This window comes from Pelodiscus sinensis, chromosome 9, assembly GCF_052426305.1.
Source record: "Pelodiscus sinensis isolate ZL-2025 chromosome 9, ASM5242630v1, whole genome shotgun sequence".
Lineage (NCBI taxonomy): Eukaryota > Metazoa > Chordata > Testudines > Trionychidae > Pelodiscus > Pelodiscus sinensis.
The window spans coordinates 14,014,885-14,029,299 of record NC_143060.1 but is presented as its reverse complement, the minus strand read 5'-3'; positions in this window follow the sequence as shown (position 1 = coordinate 14,029,299).

The window sequence follows — 14,415 nt, the reverse complement described above, 5'->3', positions numbered from 1 at the left end:
GCTACATCTCTGGGCAGCAGAGGCAAACCCACAAGTAAGGAAGCCCAGCAAATGGGCAGGATCCTGAAATTGACATGATTGCTCCAAATTTTCAGCCCACCCAACCCCTGCGGCTACGAGTTGTCTATCAGCCCTAAGAAACAGACAGCACATGGTTCTCATTCTGCTTGGCTGCTCCCACACAGAACTCCACCTCCAGATTCCAGCTCTCCACAGAGCATGGAAAGTTAAAAAGTTGGATATATGCTCCTCTCTCCTCCAAGGGGCGAAATCTTGTGAGACACATGAAACACCCAAGAATCAGCTTTAACATTAACACCAGGGTCAGTCAACATTTGCAGAGCTGGGAACTAATGCTAGGCTGATAAAACAACAGACAGGCCTCTATCTGCACAAGAGGCCTGGTTTTCAAAGGTCCTGGGAACCTGCATCTCCGACTGACTTTGATGTCATTTGAGGGTGCTTGAAAATCAAGCTACTATATTTAGATGCCTACATAGATGTAGGAGTCTAATTCTAAGCACCCAGTCTAGACCCTCCCGTGGTTGTGGACCTATTAGTAACAGGGATTTCTTAAGCAGCATCAGCAATGTGCCTATGGAGCAGTAAAGCACAGGGAGCAGAGCTGTCTTTAAAACCTTTCTGGGTAAAGTTTTACGGCGCGTGTGTAACCCACACACCTAGGCTATGTCTACACTGGCAGGTTGTTGCGCCAGAAGTATGCAAATGAGGCTAAGCATGGAATATCACTGAGCCTCATTTGCATACCGAATGAGCCGCCATTTTGCGGAAGAGGCTTTTGCACTAGAAGGAGCTGTCTACACTGCCCCTTCTTGCGCAAGAAAAACCCTCTTGCGCAATGCCGTTCTTCCTGAAAATAATCAGCGTAACGGCATTGCACAAGAGGGTTTTTCTTGCGCAAGAAGGGTCAGTGTAGACAGCTCCTTCTGGCGCAAGAGCCTCTTCCGCAAAAATGGCGGCTCATTAGATATGCAAATGAGGCTTGACAATATGCCACGCTTAACCTCATTTAACCCCTAGTGTGGTTACTGAGCAATGCAAGTGGTACCTAGACCACAGCAACAGTTAAGATCAAGAGACCTCTACAGCATGGGCTGGGAGCCAGCTGGCTTTTAGCTCAGTGGGTAGCGGCTCCTATACTTAGCTCCAGAAGTCCCAGGTTCAAATCCGCCTGCAGGTGGTTATGCATGTTTACCTCAGTGGCTGCTCAGCCCTTAGCCTCCCTGCCTCACTCAGTGCTTGAGACAACGTCACCAGTCTCTCAGCTTAGGGGTTTTATGAAGTACCTCACGATTTTGGGAGAAGCTGGAGCTTTCTTGTTTATTTACCGATAGCCCAGATGTGATGGGGTTTATGGACCCTACCCAGACCTGGAAGGGTTAATGTGCTGTATAGACTCAGTCAGCCCTCCGTGCCCCACACACCACAAGTCTGAAGGGAGGAGGATAAAATGGGAAGGCCCAGCTCAGTTGGAGGCTGGGTTGGTTGCAGGACAGATCAATAACACTCACGTGGTGGGAGATGAGCCTAGCCTAGTGCTGAGCTAGGATTGAGGCCTGATTGAACCCATTGCGTGGGAAGACAGGCATTGGCAGGGAACAGTTTGGAAGTCCCTGGGGACCTGATGGTCCTGGCAGCAAGGTGTCTCACCAGAAGATGTGGGACAATGAATGAGAACTGAGTCCAGGGGATGAGTGGATTAATACCCTAAAGGGGATACACGGTAAGCCCAGCTGGGCCAATTGCTCTTTTGCTTTGTTTTTGTTTGGGGTGGGACTCTGGATTCCATTGCCCCTGGAAGGGGAGTGAAGCACTGTAGTGATCTGACTAGAGTGCTAAACCATGTAAACCATGAGAGCAGGTGGTGAAACTGAGGCAGGAGTCCTGCAGTGCCTTCCCATCAGAAGGTGCACTGGACTGGTATCCTGCTCAGACCTTGCTAATGCCAGCCACTGGCTCCTAGAGTGGGAATGGTGCCAAGCTGTGCTTAGCTAAGGTGGCCCCCTAACAGTTTCCTTCTTACTTTGCAAATTGAGCCCTATTAAGATGGTCCCCATTTACCCTAATCTAATCTACTAGAGTTCTTTGAGGGGGTCAAAGGGAATCCAGTGAATACAGTGTACTTAGATTTCCAGAAAGCCTTTGCCAAGGTCCCTCACCAAAGGCTCTAAGTAAAGTACGTTCTCATGGGATAAGAGGGAAGGTCCTTTCATGGATTGATACCTGGTTAAAAGTTAGGAAACAAAGGGTAGGAAAAAATGGTCAGTTTGCAGAATAGAGAGAGGTAACTAGTGGGGTCCCCCAAGGGTCCACACCGGGACCAATCTATTTAACATATTCATAAATGATCTGGAGAAAGGGGTAAACAGTGAGGTGGCAAAATTTGTAGACAATACTAAACTGCTCAAGATAGTTAAGACCAAAGCAGACTGTGAAGAACTTCACAAGGATTTCACAACACTAGGGCTGTGTCTAGACTACATGCCTCTGTCGGCAGAGGCATGTAGATTAGACAGATCAGCAAAGGTAAATGAAGCCGTGATTTAAATGATCGCGGCTTCATTTACATTTACATGGCTGCCGCGCTGAGCCGACAAACAGCTGATCAGCTGTTTGTTGGCTCGCCGCTAGTCTGGACGTTCCCCCTGTCGACATCAAAGCCCTTTGTCGGCAGCCCCATTATTCCTCGTGGAATGAGGTTTACCGGGGCTGCCGACAAAGGGCTTTGATGTCGACAGGGGGAACATCCAGACTAGCGGCGAGCCACAAACAGCTGATCAGCTGTTTGTCGGCTCAGCGCGGCAGCCATGTAAATGTAAATGAAGCTGCGATCATTTAAATCACGGCTTCATTTACCTTTGCCGAACAAACAAATCTACATGCTTCTGCCGACAGAGGCATGTAGTTTAGACGTACCCTAGGTGACTGGGCAACAAAATGGCAAATGAATTTAATATGCAAGGCAAAGTAATGCACGTTGGAAAACATAATCCCCACTATACATACAAAATGATGGGGGCTAAATTAGCTATAACTACTCAAGAGAGAGATCTTGGAGTCATTGTGGATAGTTCTTTGAAAACATCCATTCAATATGCAGCAACAGTAAAAAAACAAAACAAAACAGAATGTTAGAGATCATTTAAAAAGGGACAGAGAATAAGACCAAGAATATCTTATTACTTCTGTTTAAATCCATGGTACACCCACATCTCGAATTCTGCATTGTGGTCACCTCATCTCAAAAAGGTATCTTAGCACTGGAAAAAATTCAGAAAAGGGCAACAGAAATGATTAGGGGTTTGGAATGGCTGCCATATGTAGAGAGATTAAAAAGACTGGGACTTTTCAGCTTAGAAAAGAGGAGACTTAGGAGGGATAGGATAGAGGTCTATAAAATCATGACTGGTGCAGAGACAGTAAATAAGGAAAAGTTATTTACTTGTTCCCATAACACAAGAACTAGGGGTCACCTAATGAAATTAATAGGTAACAAATTTAAAACAAACAAAAGGAATCATTTCTTCATACAACACAGTCAACCTGTGGAACTCCTTGCCAGAGTATGTTGTGAATGCCAGGACTTTATCAGCGTTCAAAAAAGAGCTAGATACATTCATGGAGAAGAGGCCCATCGATGGCTATGAGCCAGGACAGATAGGAATGGTATCCGTAGCCTCTGTTTGTCAGAGGATGGGAATGGGTGACACGGGTGGGATCACTGTTCATTCCCTCTGGGGACACCTGGCGCTGGTCCTTGTTGACAGACAGGATACTGGACTAGATGGACCTCTGGTCTGACCAAGTTTGGCCGTTCTTATGTTCCTCTGTTTTCAGTGGGTTGGAAGCAGGTGCCTCCCAACCCGCATGTGTGGTCCAGGAAGCAGGCACTGAGCGATGTGTGGAGGCAGGGACTGGGGCCAGACAGGTAGACTTACCGGGGGAAGTTAAGATGGGGAGGAAGGCAGTGCCATGAAGGGAGAATGTGATGGGCAGAGACTGAAGGGAAGGGCGTTAAAATGTCAGGGAGAAGGGGCTGGACATGGGAATTTGTCCATGTCCATCAGGTTCGATGTTCAACCTGAACCCATCTTGTGTGTACCCTGGAGTTGGGGGCAGGGAGCTTCCACCTGCCACTTGCTGTCCAGAAAGCAAGCCGAGCACTGGAGTTAGCACTAGAGCCCAGCTCCAAGCCAGTCTGCTGAATTGCTCTGGTGGGGCTGGCCGCGGCACTACTCACGGGCAGGGATTCCAGCCATGGCAGGGCCCTGATGCAGAAGCAACAATTTAGCTGGTTGGTGCTAAGTGACCTGGGCTATGAGGCTGGCTGCTGAAGTCAGCCTGAGAGGCAAGATGCTCCAGGCTGTCCGTATGTCTGGAAGCCAATAGGTAGCAGAAGCAATCTGGCGGGGAACATGCAGCCTTCCTTACTGGTTCCATGCAGATCAACACTTAGGGTGTGTCTAGACTACATGCCTCCTTCGACGGAGGCATGTAGATTAGCCAGATCGGAAGAGGGAAATGAAGCCGCGATTAAAATAATCGCGGCTTCATTTAAATTTAAATGGCTGCCCCGATCTGCCGATCAGCTGTTTGTCGGCAGATCGGGGGAGTCTGGACGCGATGCCCCGACAAAGAAGCCTTTCTTCATCGACACAGGTAAGCCTCGTGAAACCAGGTTTACCTGTGTCGATGAAGAAAGGCTTCTTTGTCGGGGCATCGCGTCCAGACTCCCCCGATCTGCCGACAAACAGCTGATCGGCAGATCGGGGCAGCCATTTAAATTTAAATGAAGCCGCGATTATTTTAATCGCGGCTTCATTTCCCTCTTCCGATCTGGCTAATCTACATGCCTCCGTCGACGGAGGCATGTAGTCTAGACACACCCTTGGATACACTTCGAGCGCTACTGAGTAGGAGCACATTTAACCAAGCACTGCGTTTCCTATAAGAGTTCGCTCTCCTGAGCTCGATATTATTCATTTCCTCAACCACCCTTCATCTAGCGATCTCGCATTGCTTTACAAAGGAGGCCAATAGCCTTCTTGCTCTCTGACAGCTAGAGAAACTGAGGCCTTGTCTGAGATCCCTCAGGAAACCAGTGGCAGAAGCTGGAACCGAAATCGACTCCCCGAGTCTCCATCCAGGGCTTTGTCCTCTACCCGAAAGCGCCTCCTGAAGCCGAGGGACAGCGTGATTAAGGTCAAAAGACTCAAAAGTGGCCACTGGCCTTTGGGTTGGGTTACACCCTGGGCCTGACTGGCTCTGGTGATTTTCATTGGCACTTTGGGCACTGAGAGTCTCTGAAAATGGAACCTTGAACCAGCACCTGCAGGGGAAGGGAAACATGTGAGTGTTTCCTGCAAGGCAGGAGCTAGAGAGGAAATCAGTCCGCATGCAGATGTATTTACAAGCCCCCAGGCTCCCCTCTCATCAAGTGCATAAGAAACGTTCTGGCCGTGGATTTTGATTCCCCCTCCCCCCCATAAATCTGGATCCCTTGGGAACATTTTGCCAAAAACCTGCAAGTAGGAAAATCCTACTCTCATTCCCAGTGTAAAGCTCAACCAGGAAGAGGCACTCGTCCCCCGCAATATCTACAATCGGCTAGAAATGACAATATGCGCTTTGCCAGCAGAGGGCAGGAGGCAACAAGGTTCTCAAAACTCCAGCAGCAAACTTGTGGTGGATGGGTCCGAGCAAACCCCAGCAGCGCAAGGCCGGGGGTAGTGGATGCTGGTGTCGGAGTGCTCCGCTCTGTTGCATTCTGATCCAAGTGCTGCTCTGTGCATGGTCACTCCTTGCAGGCCTTCTGTTAGAGCTGCTTATGGGCAGCTCTGATTTATGCTGGGCTGCAACAGCACTCGCCACTGGTGTGTCTGGCCCCTGGTATGTAGTTCTCTTTCAATGGGGAAACCACTCTTCTCTGAAAACTCAGGGTACGTCTACACAGCAGGGCTAAAGTCGAATTAAGCTATGCAACTTCAGCGATGTCAGTTGCGTAGCGTAAGTCACAATAGCTTAACTCGGCTTAACATCAGAAAGCCGAAGGAAGAACACGCTTCCTCCGACTTCCCTTACCCTTGTGAAATGCAGGTTACCATGAGTCAGAGGAAGAAGTCCTCCAGTTCGACATTATTTCGAAATAAAGGCTTGTAGTGTAGACGCGCACTATGTTACTTTGGAATAGCGTCCGTTACTCCAGCTCTGCTGTGTAGACGTACCTCAGGGACCAAAACCCTCCTTTGAACGGTGTATGCTTGCTTTGAAGTCGGGATGTGAAAGGTTAACTGGTTAGCCGCTAACCAGTGGGGGCTGGAGAAGCGCCCCATTTGCCACGGGCAGGGGGCCTGCAAGCAGGGACTGCTCCTACATCCAGAGCCCAGGCACTCGGAGGGCTGGGCTGTTCTGGCTGGGCTAGAGCAGCCCCTGCCTGCAGGAGGGGGTGCCATTCCAGCCCAACCTTAGCAGGTGACTCCCACGCCCCCTTTAATTGGTTAACCGGTTAAACATAATGTTTGACTGGTTAACCAATTAAACAGGATTTTTGTCTCCCTCCTTTAAAGTGAGACACTAAAATCCCAAGGGAAGCTGATAAGTAAATTGTAGGTCGCCAGCTGAGATGCACAATGGAGCTGTATGCCACAGAAGGCAGATCTGAGTTCACCTTTGGTATGTTTGTGGCAAGCGTTACCATTGAGCTCTCGAATCCATTTGCACAGAGACACCCCCCCCCACACACACACACTTCTTAAAACTCACTTACACATTTGTGTTACTTCTAGGAATATTTAGATTGGTTTAAAAAATGGCACATTTATGCCCATCAGATGTTCAATAATCCTCAGCACTTATTCATCCCCATTAGCTCCCACCCAGCAGTGCGAGGGAAATAATTGTTGTCCCCATCCTAACGATGAGGACACTGAAGCAGAGAGGTTAGGGAATATACCAGTGGGAGGGAAATGTCTTAGGGAATAGGACTTAGACCCCTGTTCTATGTTCCAGTTAATACCCAGGCTTCCTCTCCCAGGTGGGACTCATACAAGTGTAGGACTGGAAGGGACACAGAGAGGTCATCTAGTCCAGTCCCTTGCAATCACAATAAGACCACATAATAGCTAAGCCATCTCTGGCAGGTGTTTGTCTAACTATTCTTAGAAACCTCAAATGACAGAGATTCTACACCCTCCCTTGGCAACTTGTTACAGTGCTTAACTCCCCCCCCCCCCAGGAAGTTTATCCTAGGTCAGGTCTACACTAGATCTGGCAGCTTGGATTAAGGTACACAACTCCAGCTACATAGAATATGTACCTTAAGCTGAGCTTGGCAGCGTCCCCACAGTGGGAGGCCGATGGGAGCAAACTCTCCCCTCAGCTTCCCTTACTCCTGCCAAGAGCAGGAGTACCAGATGCTGCCGGGAGTGCTCTCTGAGTTTGATTTAGCTAGTCTAAACTAGACTCACTAAATTGAACTCTGGAAGATCAATCACAGCCGCATCGATCTTCCATAGAGTGAAGATGTGCCCTTAATATCCAACCTAAATCTCCTTTGCTGAGATGTAAGCCCACTGTTTCTTGTCCTGTCCTCAACAATTTCCTGACCAGTCCTGCATTCAGACCCCCAATAATCACAAGTCAAACACAGTGAAGATGTTCATGTGCGAGTATATCCTGTGTGTATTCATCTTGCATTCCCGCTTGTGTTCCGTAGGTCTCTTATGCAAGAGTATGCAAGGGGCTAAGAAGTAGGTGTTATCATCACTAGTGGCCCAAGAGGTTAAATGTTGAATTCAGGTAAAGATGTGGAGGTGTAAAAGGTTTAGTCCAACAAGGCCACAGCTACACTAGCACATATGGCAGCTAAACTTTTTTTTGCTCAGGGACTTTTTTTGCTCATGTGCGCAGCACTATGCTGGCAGGTGAGAGACAGAGCTCTCCCGCACTGACAGAATAAAACCAACTCAATGAGCAACAGTAGCTGTCTCCAGTTGGCATAATGCCAATGCTCTTAGGCTACGTCTACACTGGCATGATTTTGCGCAAGAACTCTTTTGCGGAAGAATTCTTGTGCAAAAACTCTTCCAGAAGAGAGCATCTACACTAGCATGTGCCTTTGCGCAAGAGATGTGCTTTTGCGCAAGAGCATCCATGCCAGTGTAGACACTCTCTTGCGCAAGAAAGCTCTGATGGCCATTTTAACCACAGGGCTTTCTTGCGCAAGAAATTCATGTGGCCTGTCTACACTGGTCTCTTGCGCAAGAACAGTTGCGCAAGAGGGCTTATTCCTGAGTGGGAGCATCATAGTTCTTGTGCAAGAAGCCCTGATTTCACACATTAGAACGTCAGTGTTCTTGCGCAAGAACTTGCAGCCAGTGTAGACAGGCAGCAAGTTTTGGCGCAAAAGCGGATCGCACCAATGTAGACACAGCCTTACAGTATTAGCCCAGCTGTGCTGCTCTAAGCTTACAAGTATAGACATGGCCCCAGTCATGAACTGAGGGGGTCTTGTGCTCTGGTTTTGAAGTAGGATCTGACTCCTACAATAACTGGACTAGGAGCAGGTCTCCTGGTGCAGGTAAAACAAGGACCATTTGGTTAGCGCTTCATTGTTGAACCCAGAGCTACAGACAGGGCCAGCAGCGAAAGGCCGGACAGGTGGTTTCCCTGTATTTACAGCCTTGGGGAGTCTGCTCCAGTGAGCTCGGAGGTTCAGTATTTAGGCCAGAGAGGCTCAGGAGGTTTCAATGACCATCCCAGGGCTGGTTCAACAAACTGCAGGCCGGGCTTGTCCATCACCCCTAGAGCTGTCCCGGGGGAAGTTGTCAGAGCCGTCTACTCCGCCACTGGATCACCCAGCCTTGTGGAGGCCTGATGTAAAAACAGGCTGAAATCCCAAAGCAGGGGCTTCATCTCTCCCTGGATGCTCTCAGCCAAGGCATCCTTTGGAGGCTCTGATGCCAACTGCACCAGATGGCTGTGTCTAGCCTGGCAAGTTTTTCTGCAAAATCATCTGCTTTTGCGGAAAAACTTGCCAGCTGTCTACACTGGCCGCTTGAATTTCCGCAAGAACACTGACGATCTCATGGAAGATTGTCAGTGTTCTTGCGGAAATACTGTGTGCTCCCGTTCGGGCAAAAGCCCTCTTACACAAATCATTTGCGCAAGAAGGCCAGTGTAGACAGCTCAGATTTGTTTTGCGCAAAAAAGCCCCGATGGCTAAAATGGCGATCGGGGTTTTTTGCACAAAAGTGCGTCTAGATTGGCACGGACGCTTTTCCGCAAAAAGTGCTTTTGCGGAAAAGCGTCCGAACCAATCAAGACACTCTTTTCCGAAAATGCTTTTAACGGAAAACTTTTCCGTTAAAAGCATTTCCGGAAAATCATGCCAGTGTAGACGTAGCCGATATGTATTATGAATGTATAAACGTGCCAGTAGGGGTCAGCACTCCCTTACTTCCTTATGCAGTGCCCTACATGCCAGGTGTGAGGTTTGAGTCACAAGGAAGGGCTCTGGCCAGTGTTTTCCAATGGGGGTGCGTAAAACCCTACCCAGGCACTTCACAAAGCAACCTTTGAGATGAATGGCAGCTCAGGCTGGGCCACCCTTTGAAGCTCAAACCTGCTAGTTACCTGTCTCGGGGTGAAAACACCAGCATGCTGTGTCGTCACCAGCTGAGCTCTGTGCCTGCGTCCCTGCGTTCACCACCCTATTGCAAAACCAACGCTCTTCCTCTCTGCCGACCCCACTGTGCTGTCTGGGGGGCAAAACCTGGATTCCCATCACCGGGGGGGGGGGGGGGTTCAGAACCAGGAGGAGAGACCCAGCCCTTTCCCCAGCTTGGTGCTGCTGCCAGGGAAAGAGATTCCCCTCCTACACCCAGCCATACAGCCCCGTTACTGCAGCCCTGCCACAGGCCCCCCCAAGGAGGGCAGATGGGAGCATCTGCATAGCACTTACCCTGAGCTGATCCTCACCAGCACCCGATCCAGTGGGCTGTGCAGGAGCTAGACCCTGGACTTAGAATTTATCAATTGCTCGACAACCCTCCACAGCCGGACAGTTCAAACCTCTGCTAGGAGCCTGTCTCTGCCCCCAGATCTTTGCATTTAAATAGCCAAAGGGTAGGAAGGGAATAGACACAGAGCAGGTGTGACTTGCCCTAGCTCCCAGGGCAAGCACATCGGTGGCAGAGCTAGGTCTCCGGGGTCCCGGCTGAGTGCCCCGTGCATGTTGGGTTTTACTGCTAGCAATGTCTGTGGGCTCTTCGGCTCCCTTGCCTTCCTCCAGCACCACATCAAGGTTATTTCCTAGGACTGTGCCCAGCCAACAGCTGAGAGGTACTGTTTTTAATTTCATGCAGGAATGTCTCCCTTCCTACAATATTTAACCTCCACGGATAGTCTGGACTGCTCTGTTAATGTAAGTGTCGTCCCCTTCGGAACTGCCTCTCTGGGGCTGTCTGTTGATGGGTAGCGGGCCCAAAAGTTACTGCGCAAACAGTCGTGGAGTGGGAGCTTTGTCAATGCAGCTGGCCCCCTGAGCTGGAAGGAGCTCCTCTTGGAGCAAGGGGGCAGCCCAGTCCCTGTGTTCACTGGTCTCTCTGCCGAGTCTGCCAGCAATGGCGATTGTAGCTGACACTTCCTAGAAGATGGACTGAAATGGCCGACTCAGTTGCTGTGGTGATGACCCCATGTAAGAAGCTAGAGAGCGCACTTCACGTGGGACAGAATAGCTATGAGATGCCAAGAGCTGTTGCCACCGACCGTCCGGCACTGAATATGAACTGGAGACGTAAGGCTGTGTCCAACCCCCTGCACTATCTTGGAGACCCTACTGAAGTCAACATGTCATGCAGGGCAGAGTTTTACCCCTACTCAGCGTGTGTCCTGTTCCCAGCTGTCCTTCAGGACAGCTCCAACAAATAATGAAAAGATAAAACCCACGGTAATATCACAAACAGACCAAGAATGCCACCCTCGCCAGCAAGCTCACCCTGCATGTGACAGTGCTGAAACCAATGGTCCATGTGCTATCTGTCACGTGCGGCAGACCCAGACTGCCAGACAGAAACAGAGCGGAAGGAAAGGGAGGTTTTAGGGAGAAATCAAGAGCTGTGCGGAAAGGGAAAGACTCAACTGAGCCTTTGCCCTCCAAGTGTGATGAGTGAAGAAGAGGGGACAGCAGAGGAGCTAAGTAACAGGTGATTACCCAAGTAACAGGAGGACCCAAAGAAGGGTCATTCTACAACGTAAACAGCAGTTCAAGAGAAAATAGACAGCCAAGTGCAAACAGTTGGAATAATTGTTTTCTTTTTGACAGCAGTAGGCGCACCCAGCCAGCCGTATTTAGGAAACACTTTTCTTTTTACTCCCCACCTTGATCACAGAAGTGTCAGCCAGAAACATGTAAACACTTGATAAAAGCCTGGCACTGGGTGACTTTTGCCCTGACTTCAGTGGGGTCAGGATTTAATCCCAATCTCTGGCCTTGGTTTTTACCCTCCAGTGTCTCTATGCAGGACGTAAGGGAGTATGCACCAAACCTTATTATGTGTATGGCAGTCATTCCTATGCAGACACATAGGAAGAGGCGGCTCTTGCCGAGGGCACAAGTGAGGAACACCCGCTGGGAGGGGGCGGAACAAGGGTTTACGTAGCGATGGCAAGGGGTGCAGCGTAAGCAAGGTGGAAAGGACGGCTCATTTTTGTTTGCTGTACATAAACAGGAAACAACCATGATCTTAAAGACCTCTGCTGGCAAGTCACCACAGGGACCATTTTGGGAGTAGGTCTTAAGAGGTGATTGCACTAGTTCTGGGATGTGATCCTCCCCGGGCCTTAGGCTACATCTACATTGGCAAGATTTTGCACAAAAGCGGCCTCTTTTGCGCAAAATCTTACCACGTGTCTACACTGGCCACGAGTTCTTGTGCAAGAACACTGATGTTCTAATGTATGAAATCAGTGCTTCTCACGCAGATACTCTGATGCTCCTGCTCAGGAATAAGCCCTCTTGTGCAACTGTTCTTGCGCAAGAGGCCAGTGTAGGCAGGCAACATCAATTTCTTGCGCAAGAAAGCCCGATGTTTAAAATGGCCATCGGAGCTTTCTTGTGTAAGAGAGCGTCTACACTGGCATGGATGCTCTTGCGCAAAAGCACATGCCAGTGTAGACGCTCTCTTGCGCAAATACTTTAATGCAAAAACTCTTGCGTTAAAAGTATTTGCGCAAAATCTTGCCAATATAGATGTAGCCTTAGAGTCTAGATCAGATACCAAAGATGCCAATCGGGCTGTCCCTCACAGGCTAGAGGAGACAGATAATTGTGCAGCATCTAAACTCCCTCCTATTCGCTGCAGAGTTTGTTTTTTCCGCACTGTACTCCATGGAGATTGCCTAGCTTGGGACTGAATGTAAATGCTCCACCGCTACCTCCTGCAGAGCTAATGTGGTTTAGAAGAGCAATATCGTGAAACAGTGTTCCCTAGGAAGGCTAGTCTCCCTGGATAGTACAGTAACCCCAATAATGAGGCTGCATTTCCCAGTGAATGAGATTGAAGGGGTCCCATTCCCCGGGGCCCATCCCAGTAAGCTATCTCCCACTGAAGGAGAACATTCCACACATGATTTGTGTAGACCAGCTTTTCTCCATACTCATGATATCTGCCCCAAAAATACTGAAAAACTTGCCTCAAGTTTCAAAAATAACCAAGGGTTTTGGATGTCTCCATACAGGGTGACTGATTTAAGCTGCTGCAAAGGGGCCTGGTTTTCAGAGAGGGCTGAGGATCCATCTCCTGAAAGTCAGGACCCAGAAAGTGGTGTCATCCAAAAACAGAGACTCCAAATTTTTAGTCACTTCTGAAAATGTTGGCCAAGATATTTCTGAATGCCTTTCAAAACCAGAAGCATCCTAAAAACAACCATGCTGGACTGGACCAATGGCCCATCAAGTCAAGTCTACTGTCTTCTGGTACTGGGCAGTGCCTGATGCTTCAGAGGGAATGAACAAAATGGGGAAATTCATCCATTTGATTCATCTCTTGTCATCCAGTCCCAGCTTCTGGCAGTCAGAAGATTAGGGATACTCAAAGTATGGGGTTGCGTCCCTGACCACCTTGGCTAATAGCCATCAATGGACTTTTACTACATAGAATCATAGAATCATAGAATAATAGGACTGGAAGGGACCTCGAGAGGTCATTGAGTCCAGCCCCCCGCCCTCAAGGCAGGACCAAGCTCCACCTACACCATCCCTGACAGATGTCTATCTACCTGTTCTTAAATATCTCCAGAGAGGGAGATTCCACCACCTCCCTTGGCAATTTATTCCAATATTTGACCACCCTGACAGTTAGAAATTTTTTCCAAATGTCTAATCTAAACCTTCCCTGCTGCACTTTAAGCCCATTACTCCTTGTCCTGTCCTCAGTAACCAAGAGGAACAAATTTTCTCCTTCCTCCTTGTGACACCCTTTTAGATATTTGAAAACTGCTATCATGTCCCCCCTTAATCTTCTTTTTTCCAAACTAAACAAGCCCAGTTCATGAAGCCTGGCTTCATAGGTCATGTTCTCTAAACCTTTAATCATTCTTGTCGCTCTTCTCTGTACCCTTTCCAATTTCTCCACATCTTTCTTGAAATGTGGCACCCAGAACTGGACACAGTACTCCAGCTGAGGCCTAACTAGTGCAGAGTAGAGCGGCAGAATGACTTCACGAGTTTTGCTTACAACACACCTGTTGATACAACCTAGAATCATATTTGCTTTTTTTGCAACAGCATCACACTGTCGACTCATATTCAACTTGTGGTCCACTATGACCCCTAGATCCCTTTCCGTCATGCTCCTTCCTAGACAGTCGCTTCCCATCTTGTATGTATGGAACTGATTGTACATGATGTATCTAATTCTTTTTTTTAAATCCAGTTATACTTTTGGCCTTCACAATATCCCCTGGCAATGAGTTCCACAGGTTGACAGTGTGTTGTGTGATGATGTACGTCCTTATGTTTGTTTGAAACCTGTTGCCTGCTAATGTCGTTGGGTGGCCTCTAGTTTCTTGTTAAGGGGTAAATAACACTCTCAACCTTTCCAAACCAGTCATGATTCCGTAGATCTCTAGTCTATAAGGGTACATCTAGATTGCATGCCTCTGCCAACAGAGGCATGTAAAATAGGCTACCCGACATAGTCAATGAAGTGGGAATTTAAATATCCCCAGCTTCATTAAAATAAAAATGGCCACCGGGCTGTGCCGGATCAGCTGATCGTCGGCACAGCACGGCAGTCAAGACACAGATCAATCAACAAGGGAAGCCTTTGTCGACCGCTCCTGTAAACCTCATTTCACGAGGTGTGACGTAGTGGGGGTACCTAGCTGGTTTCT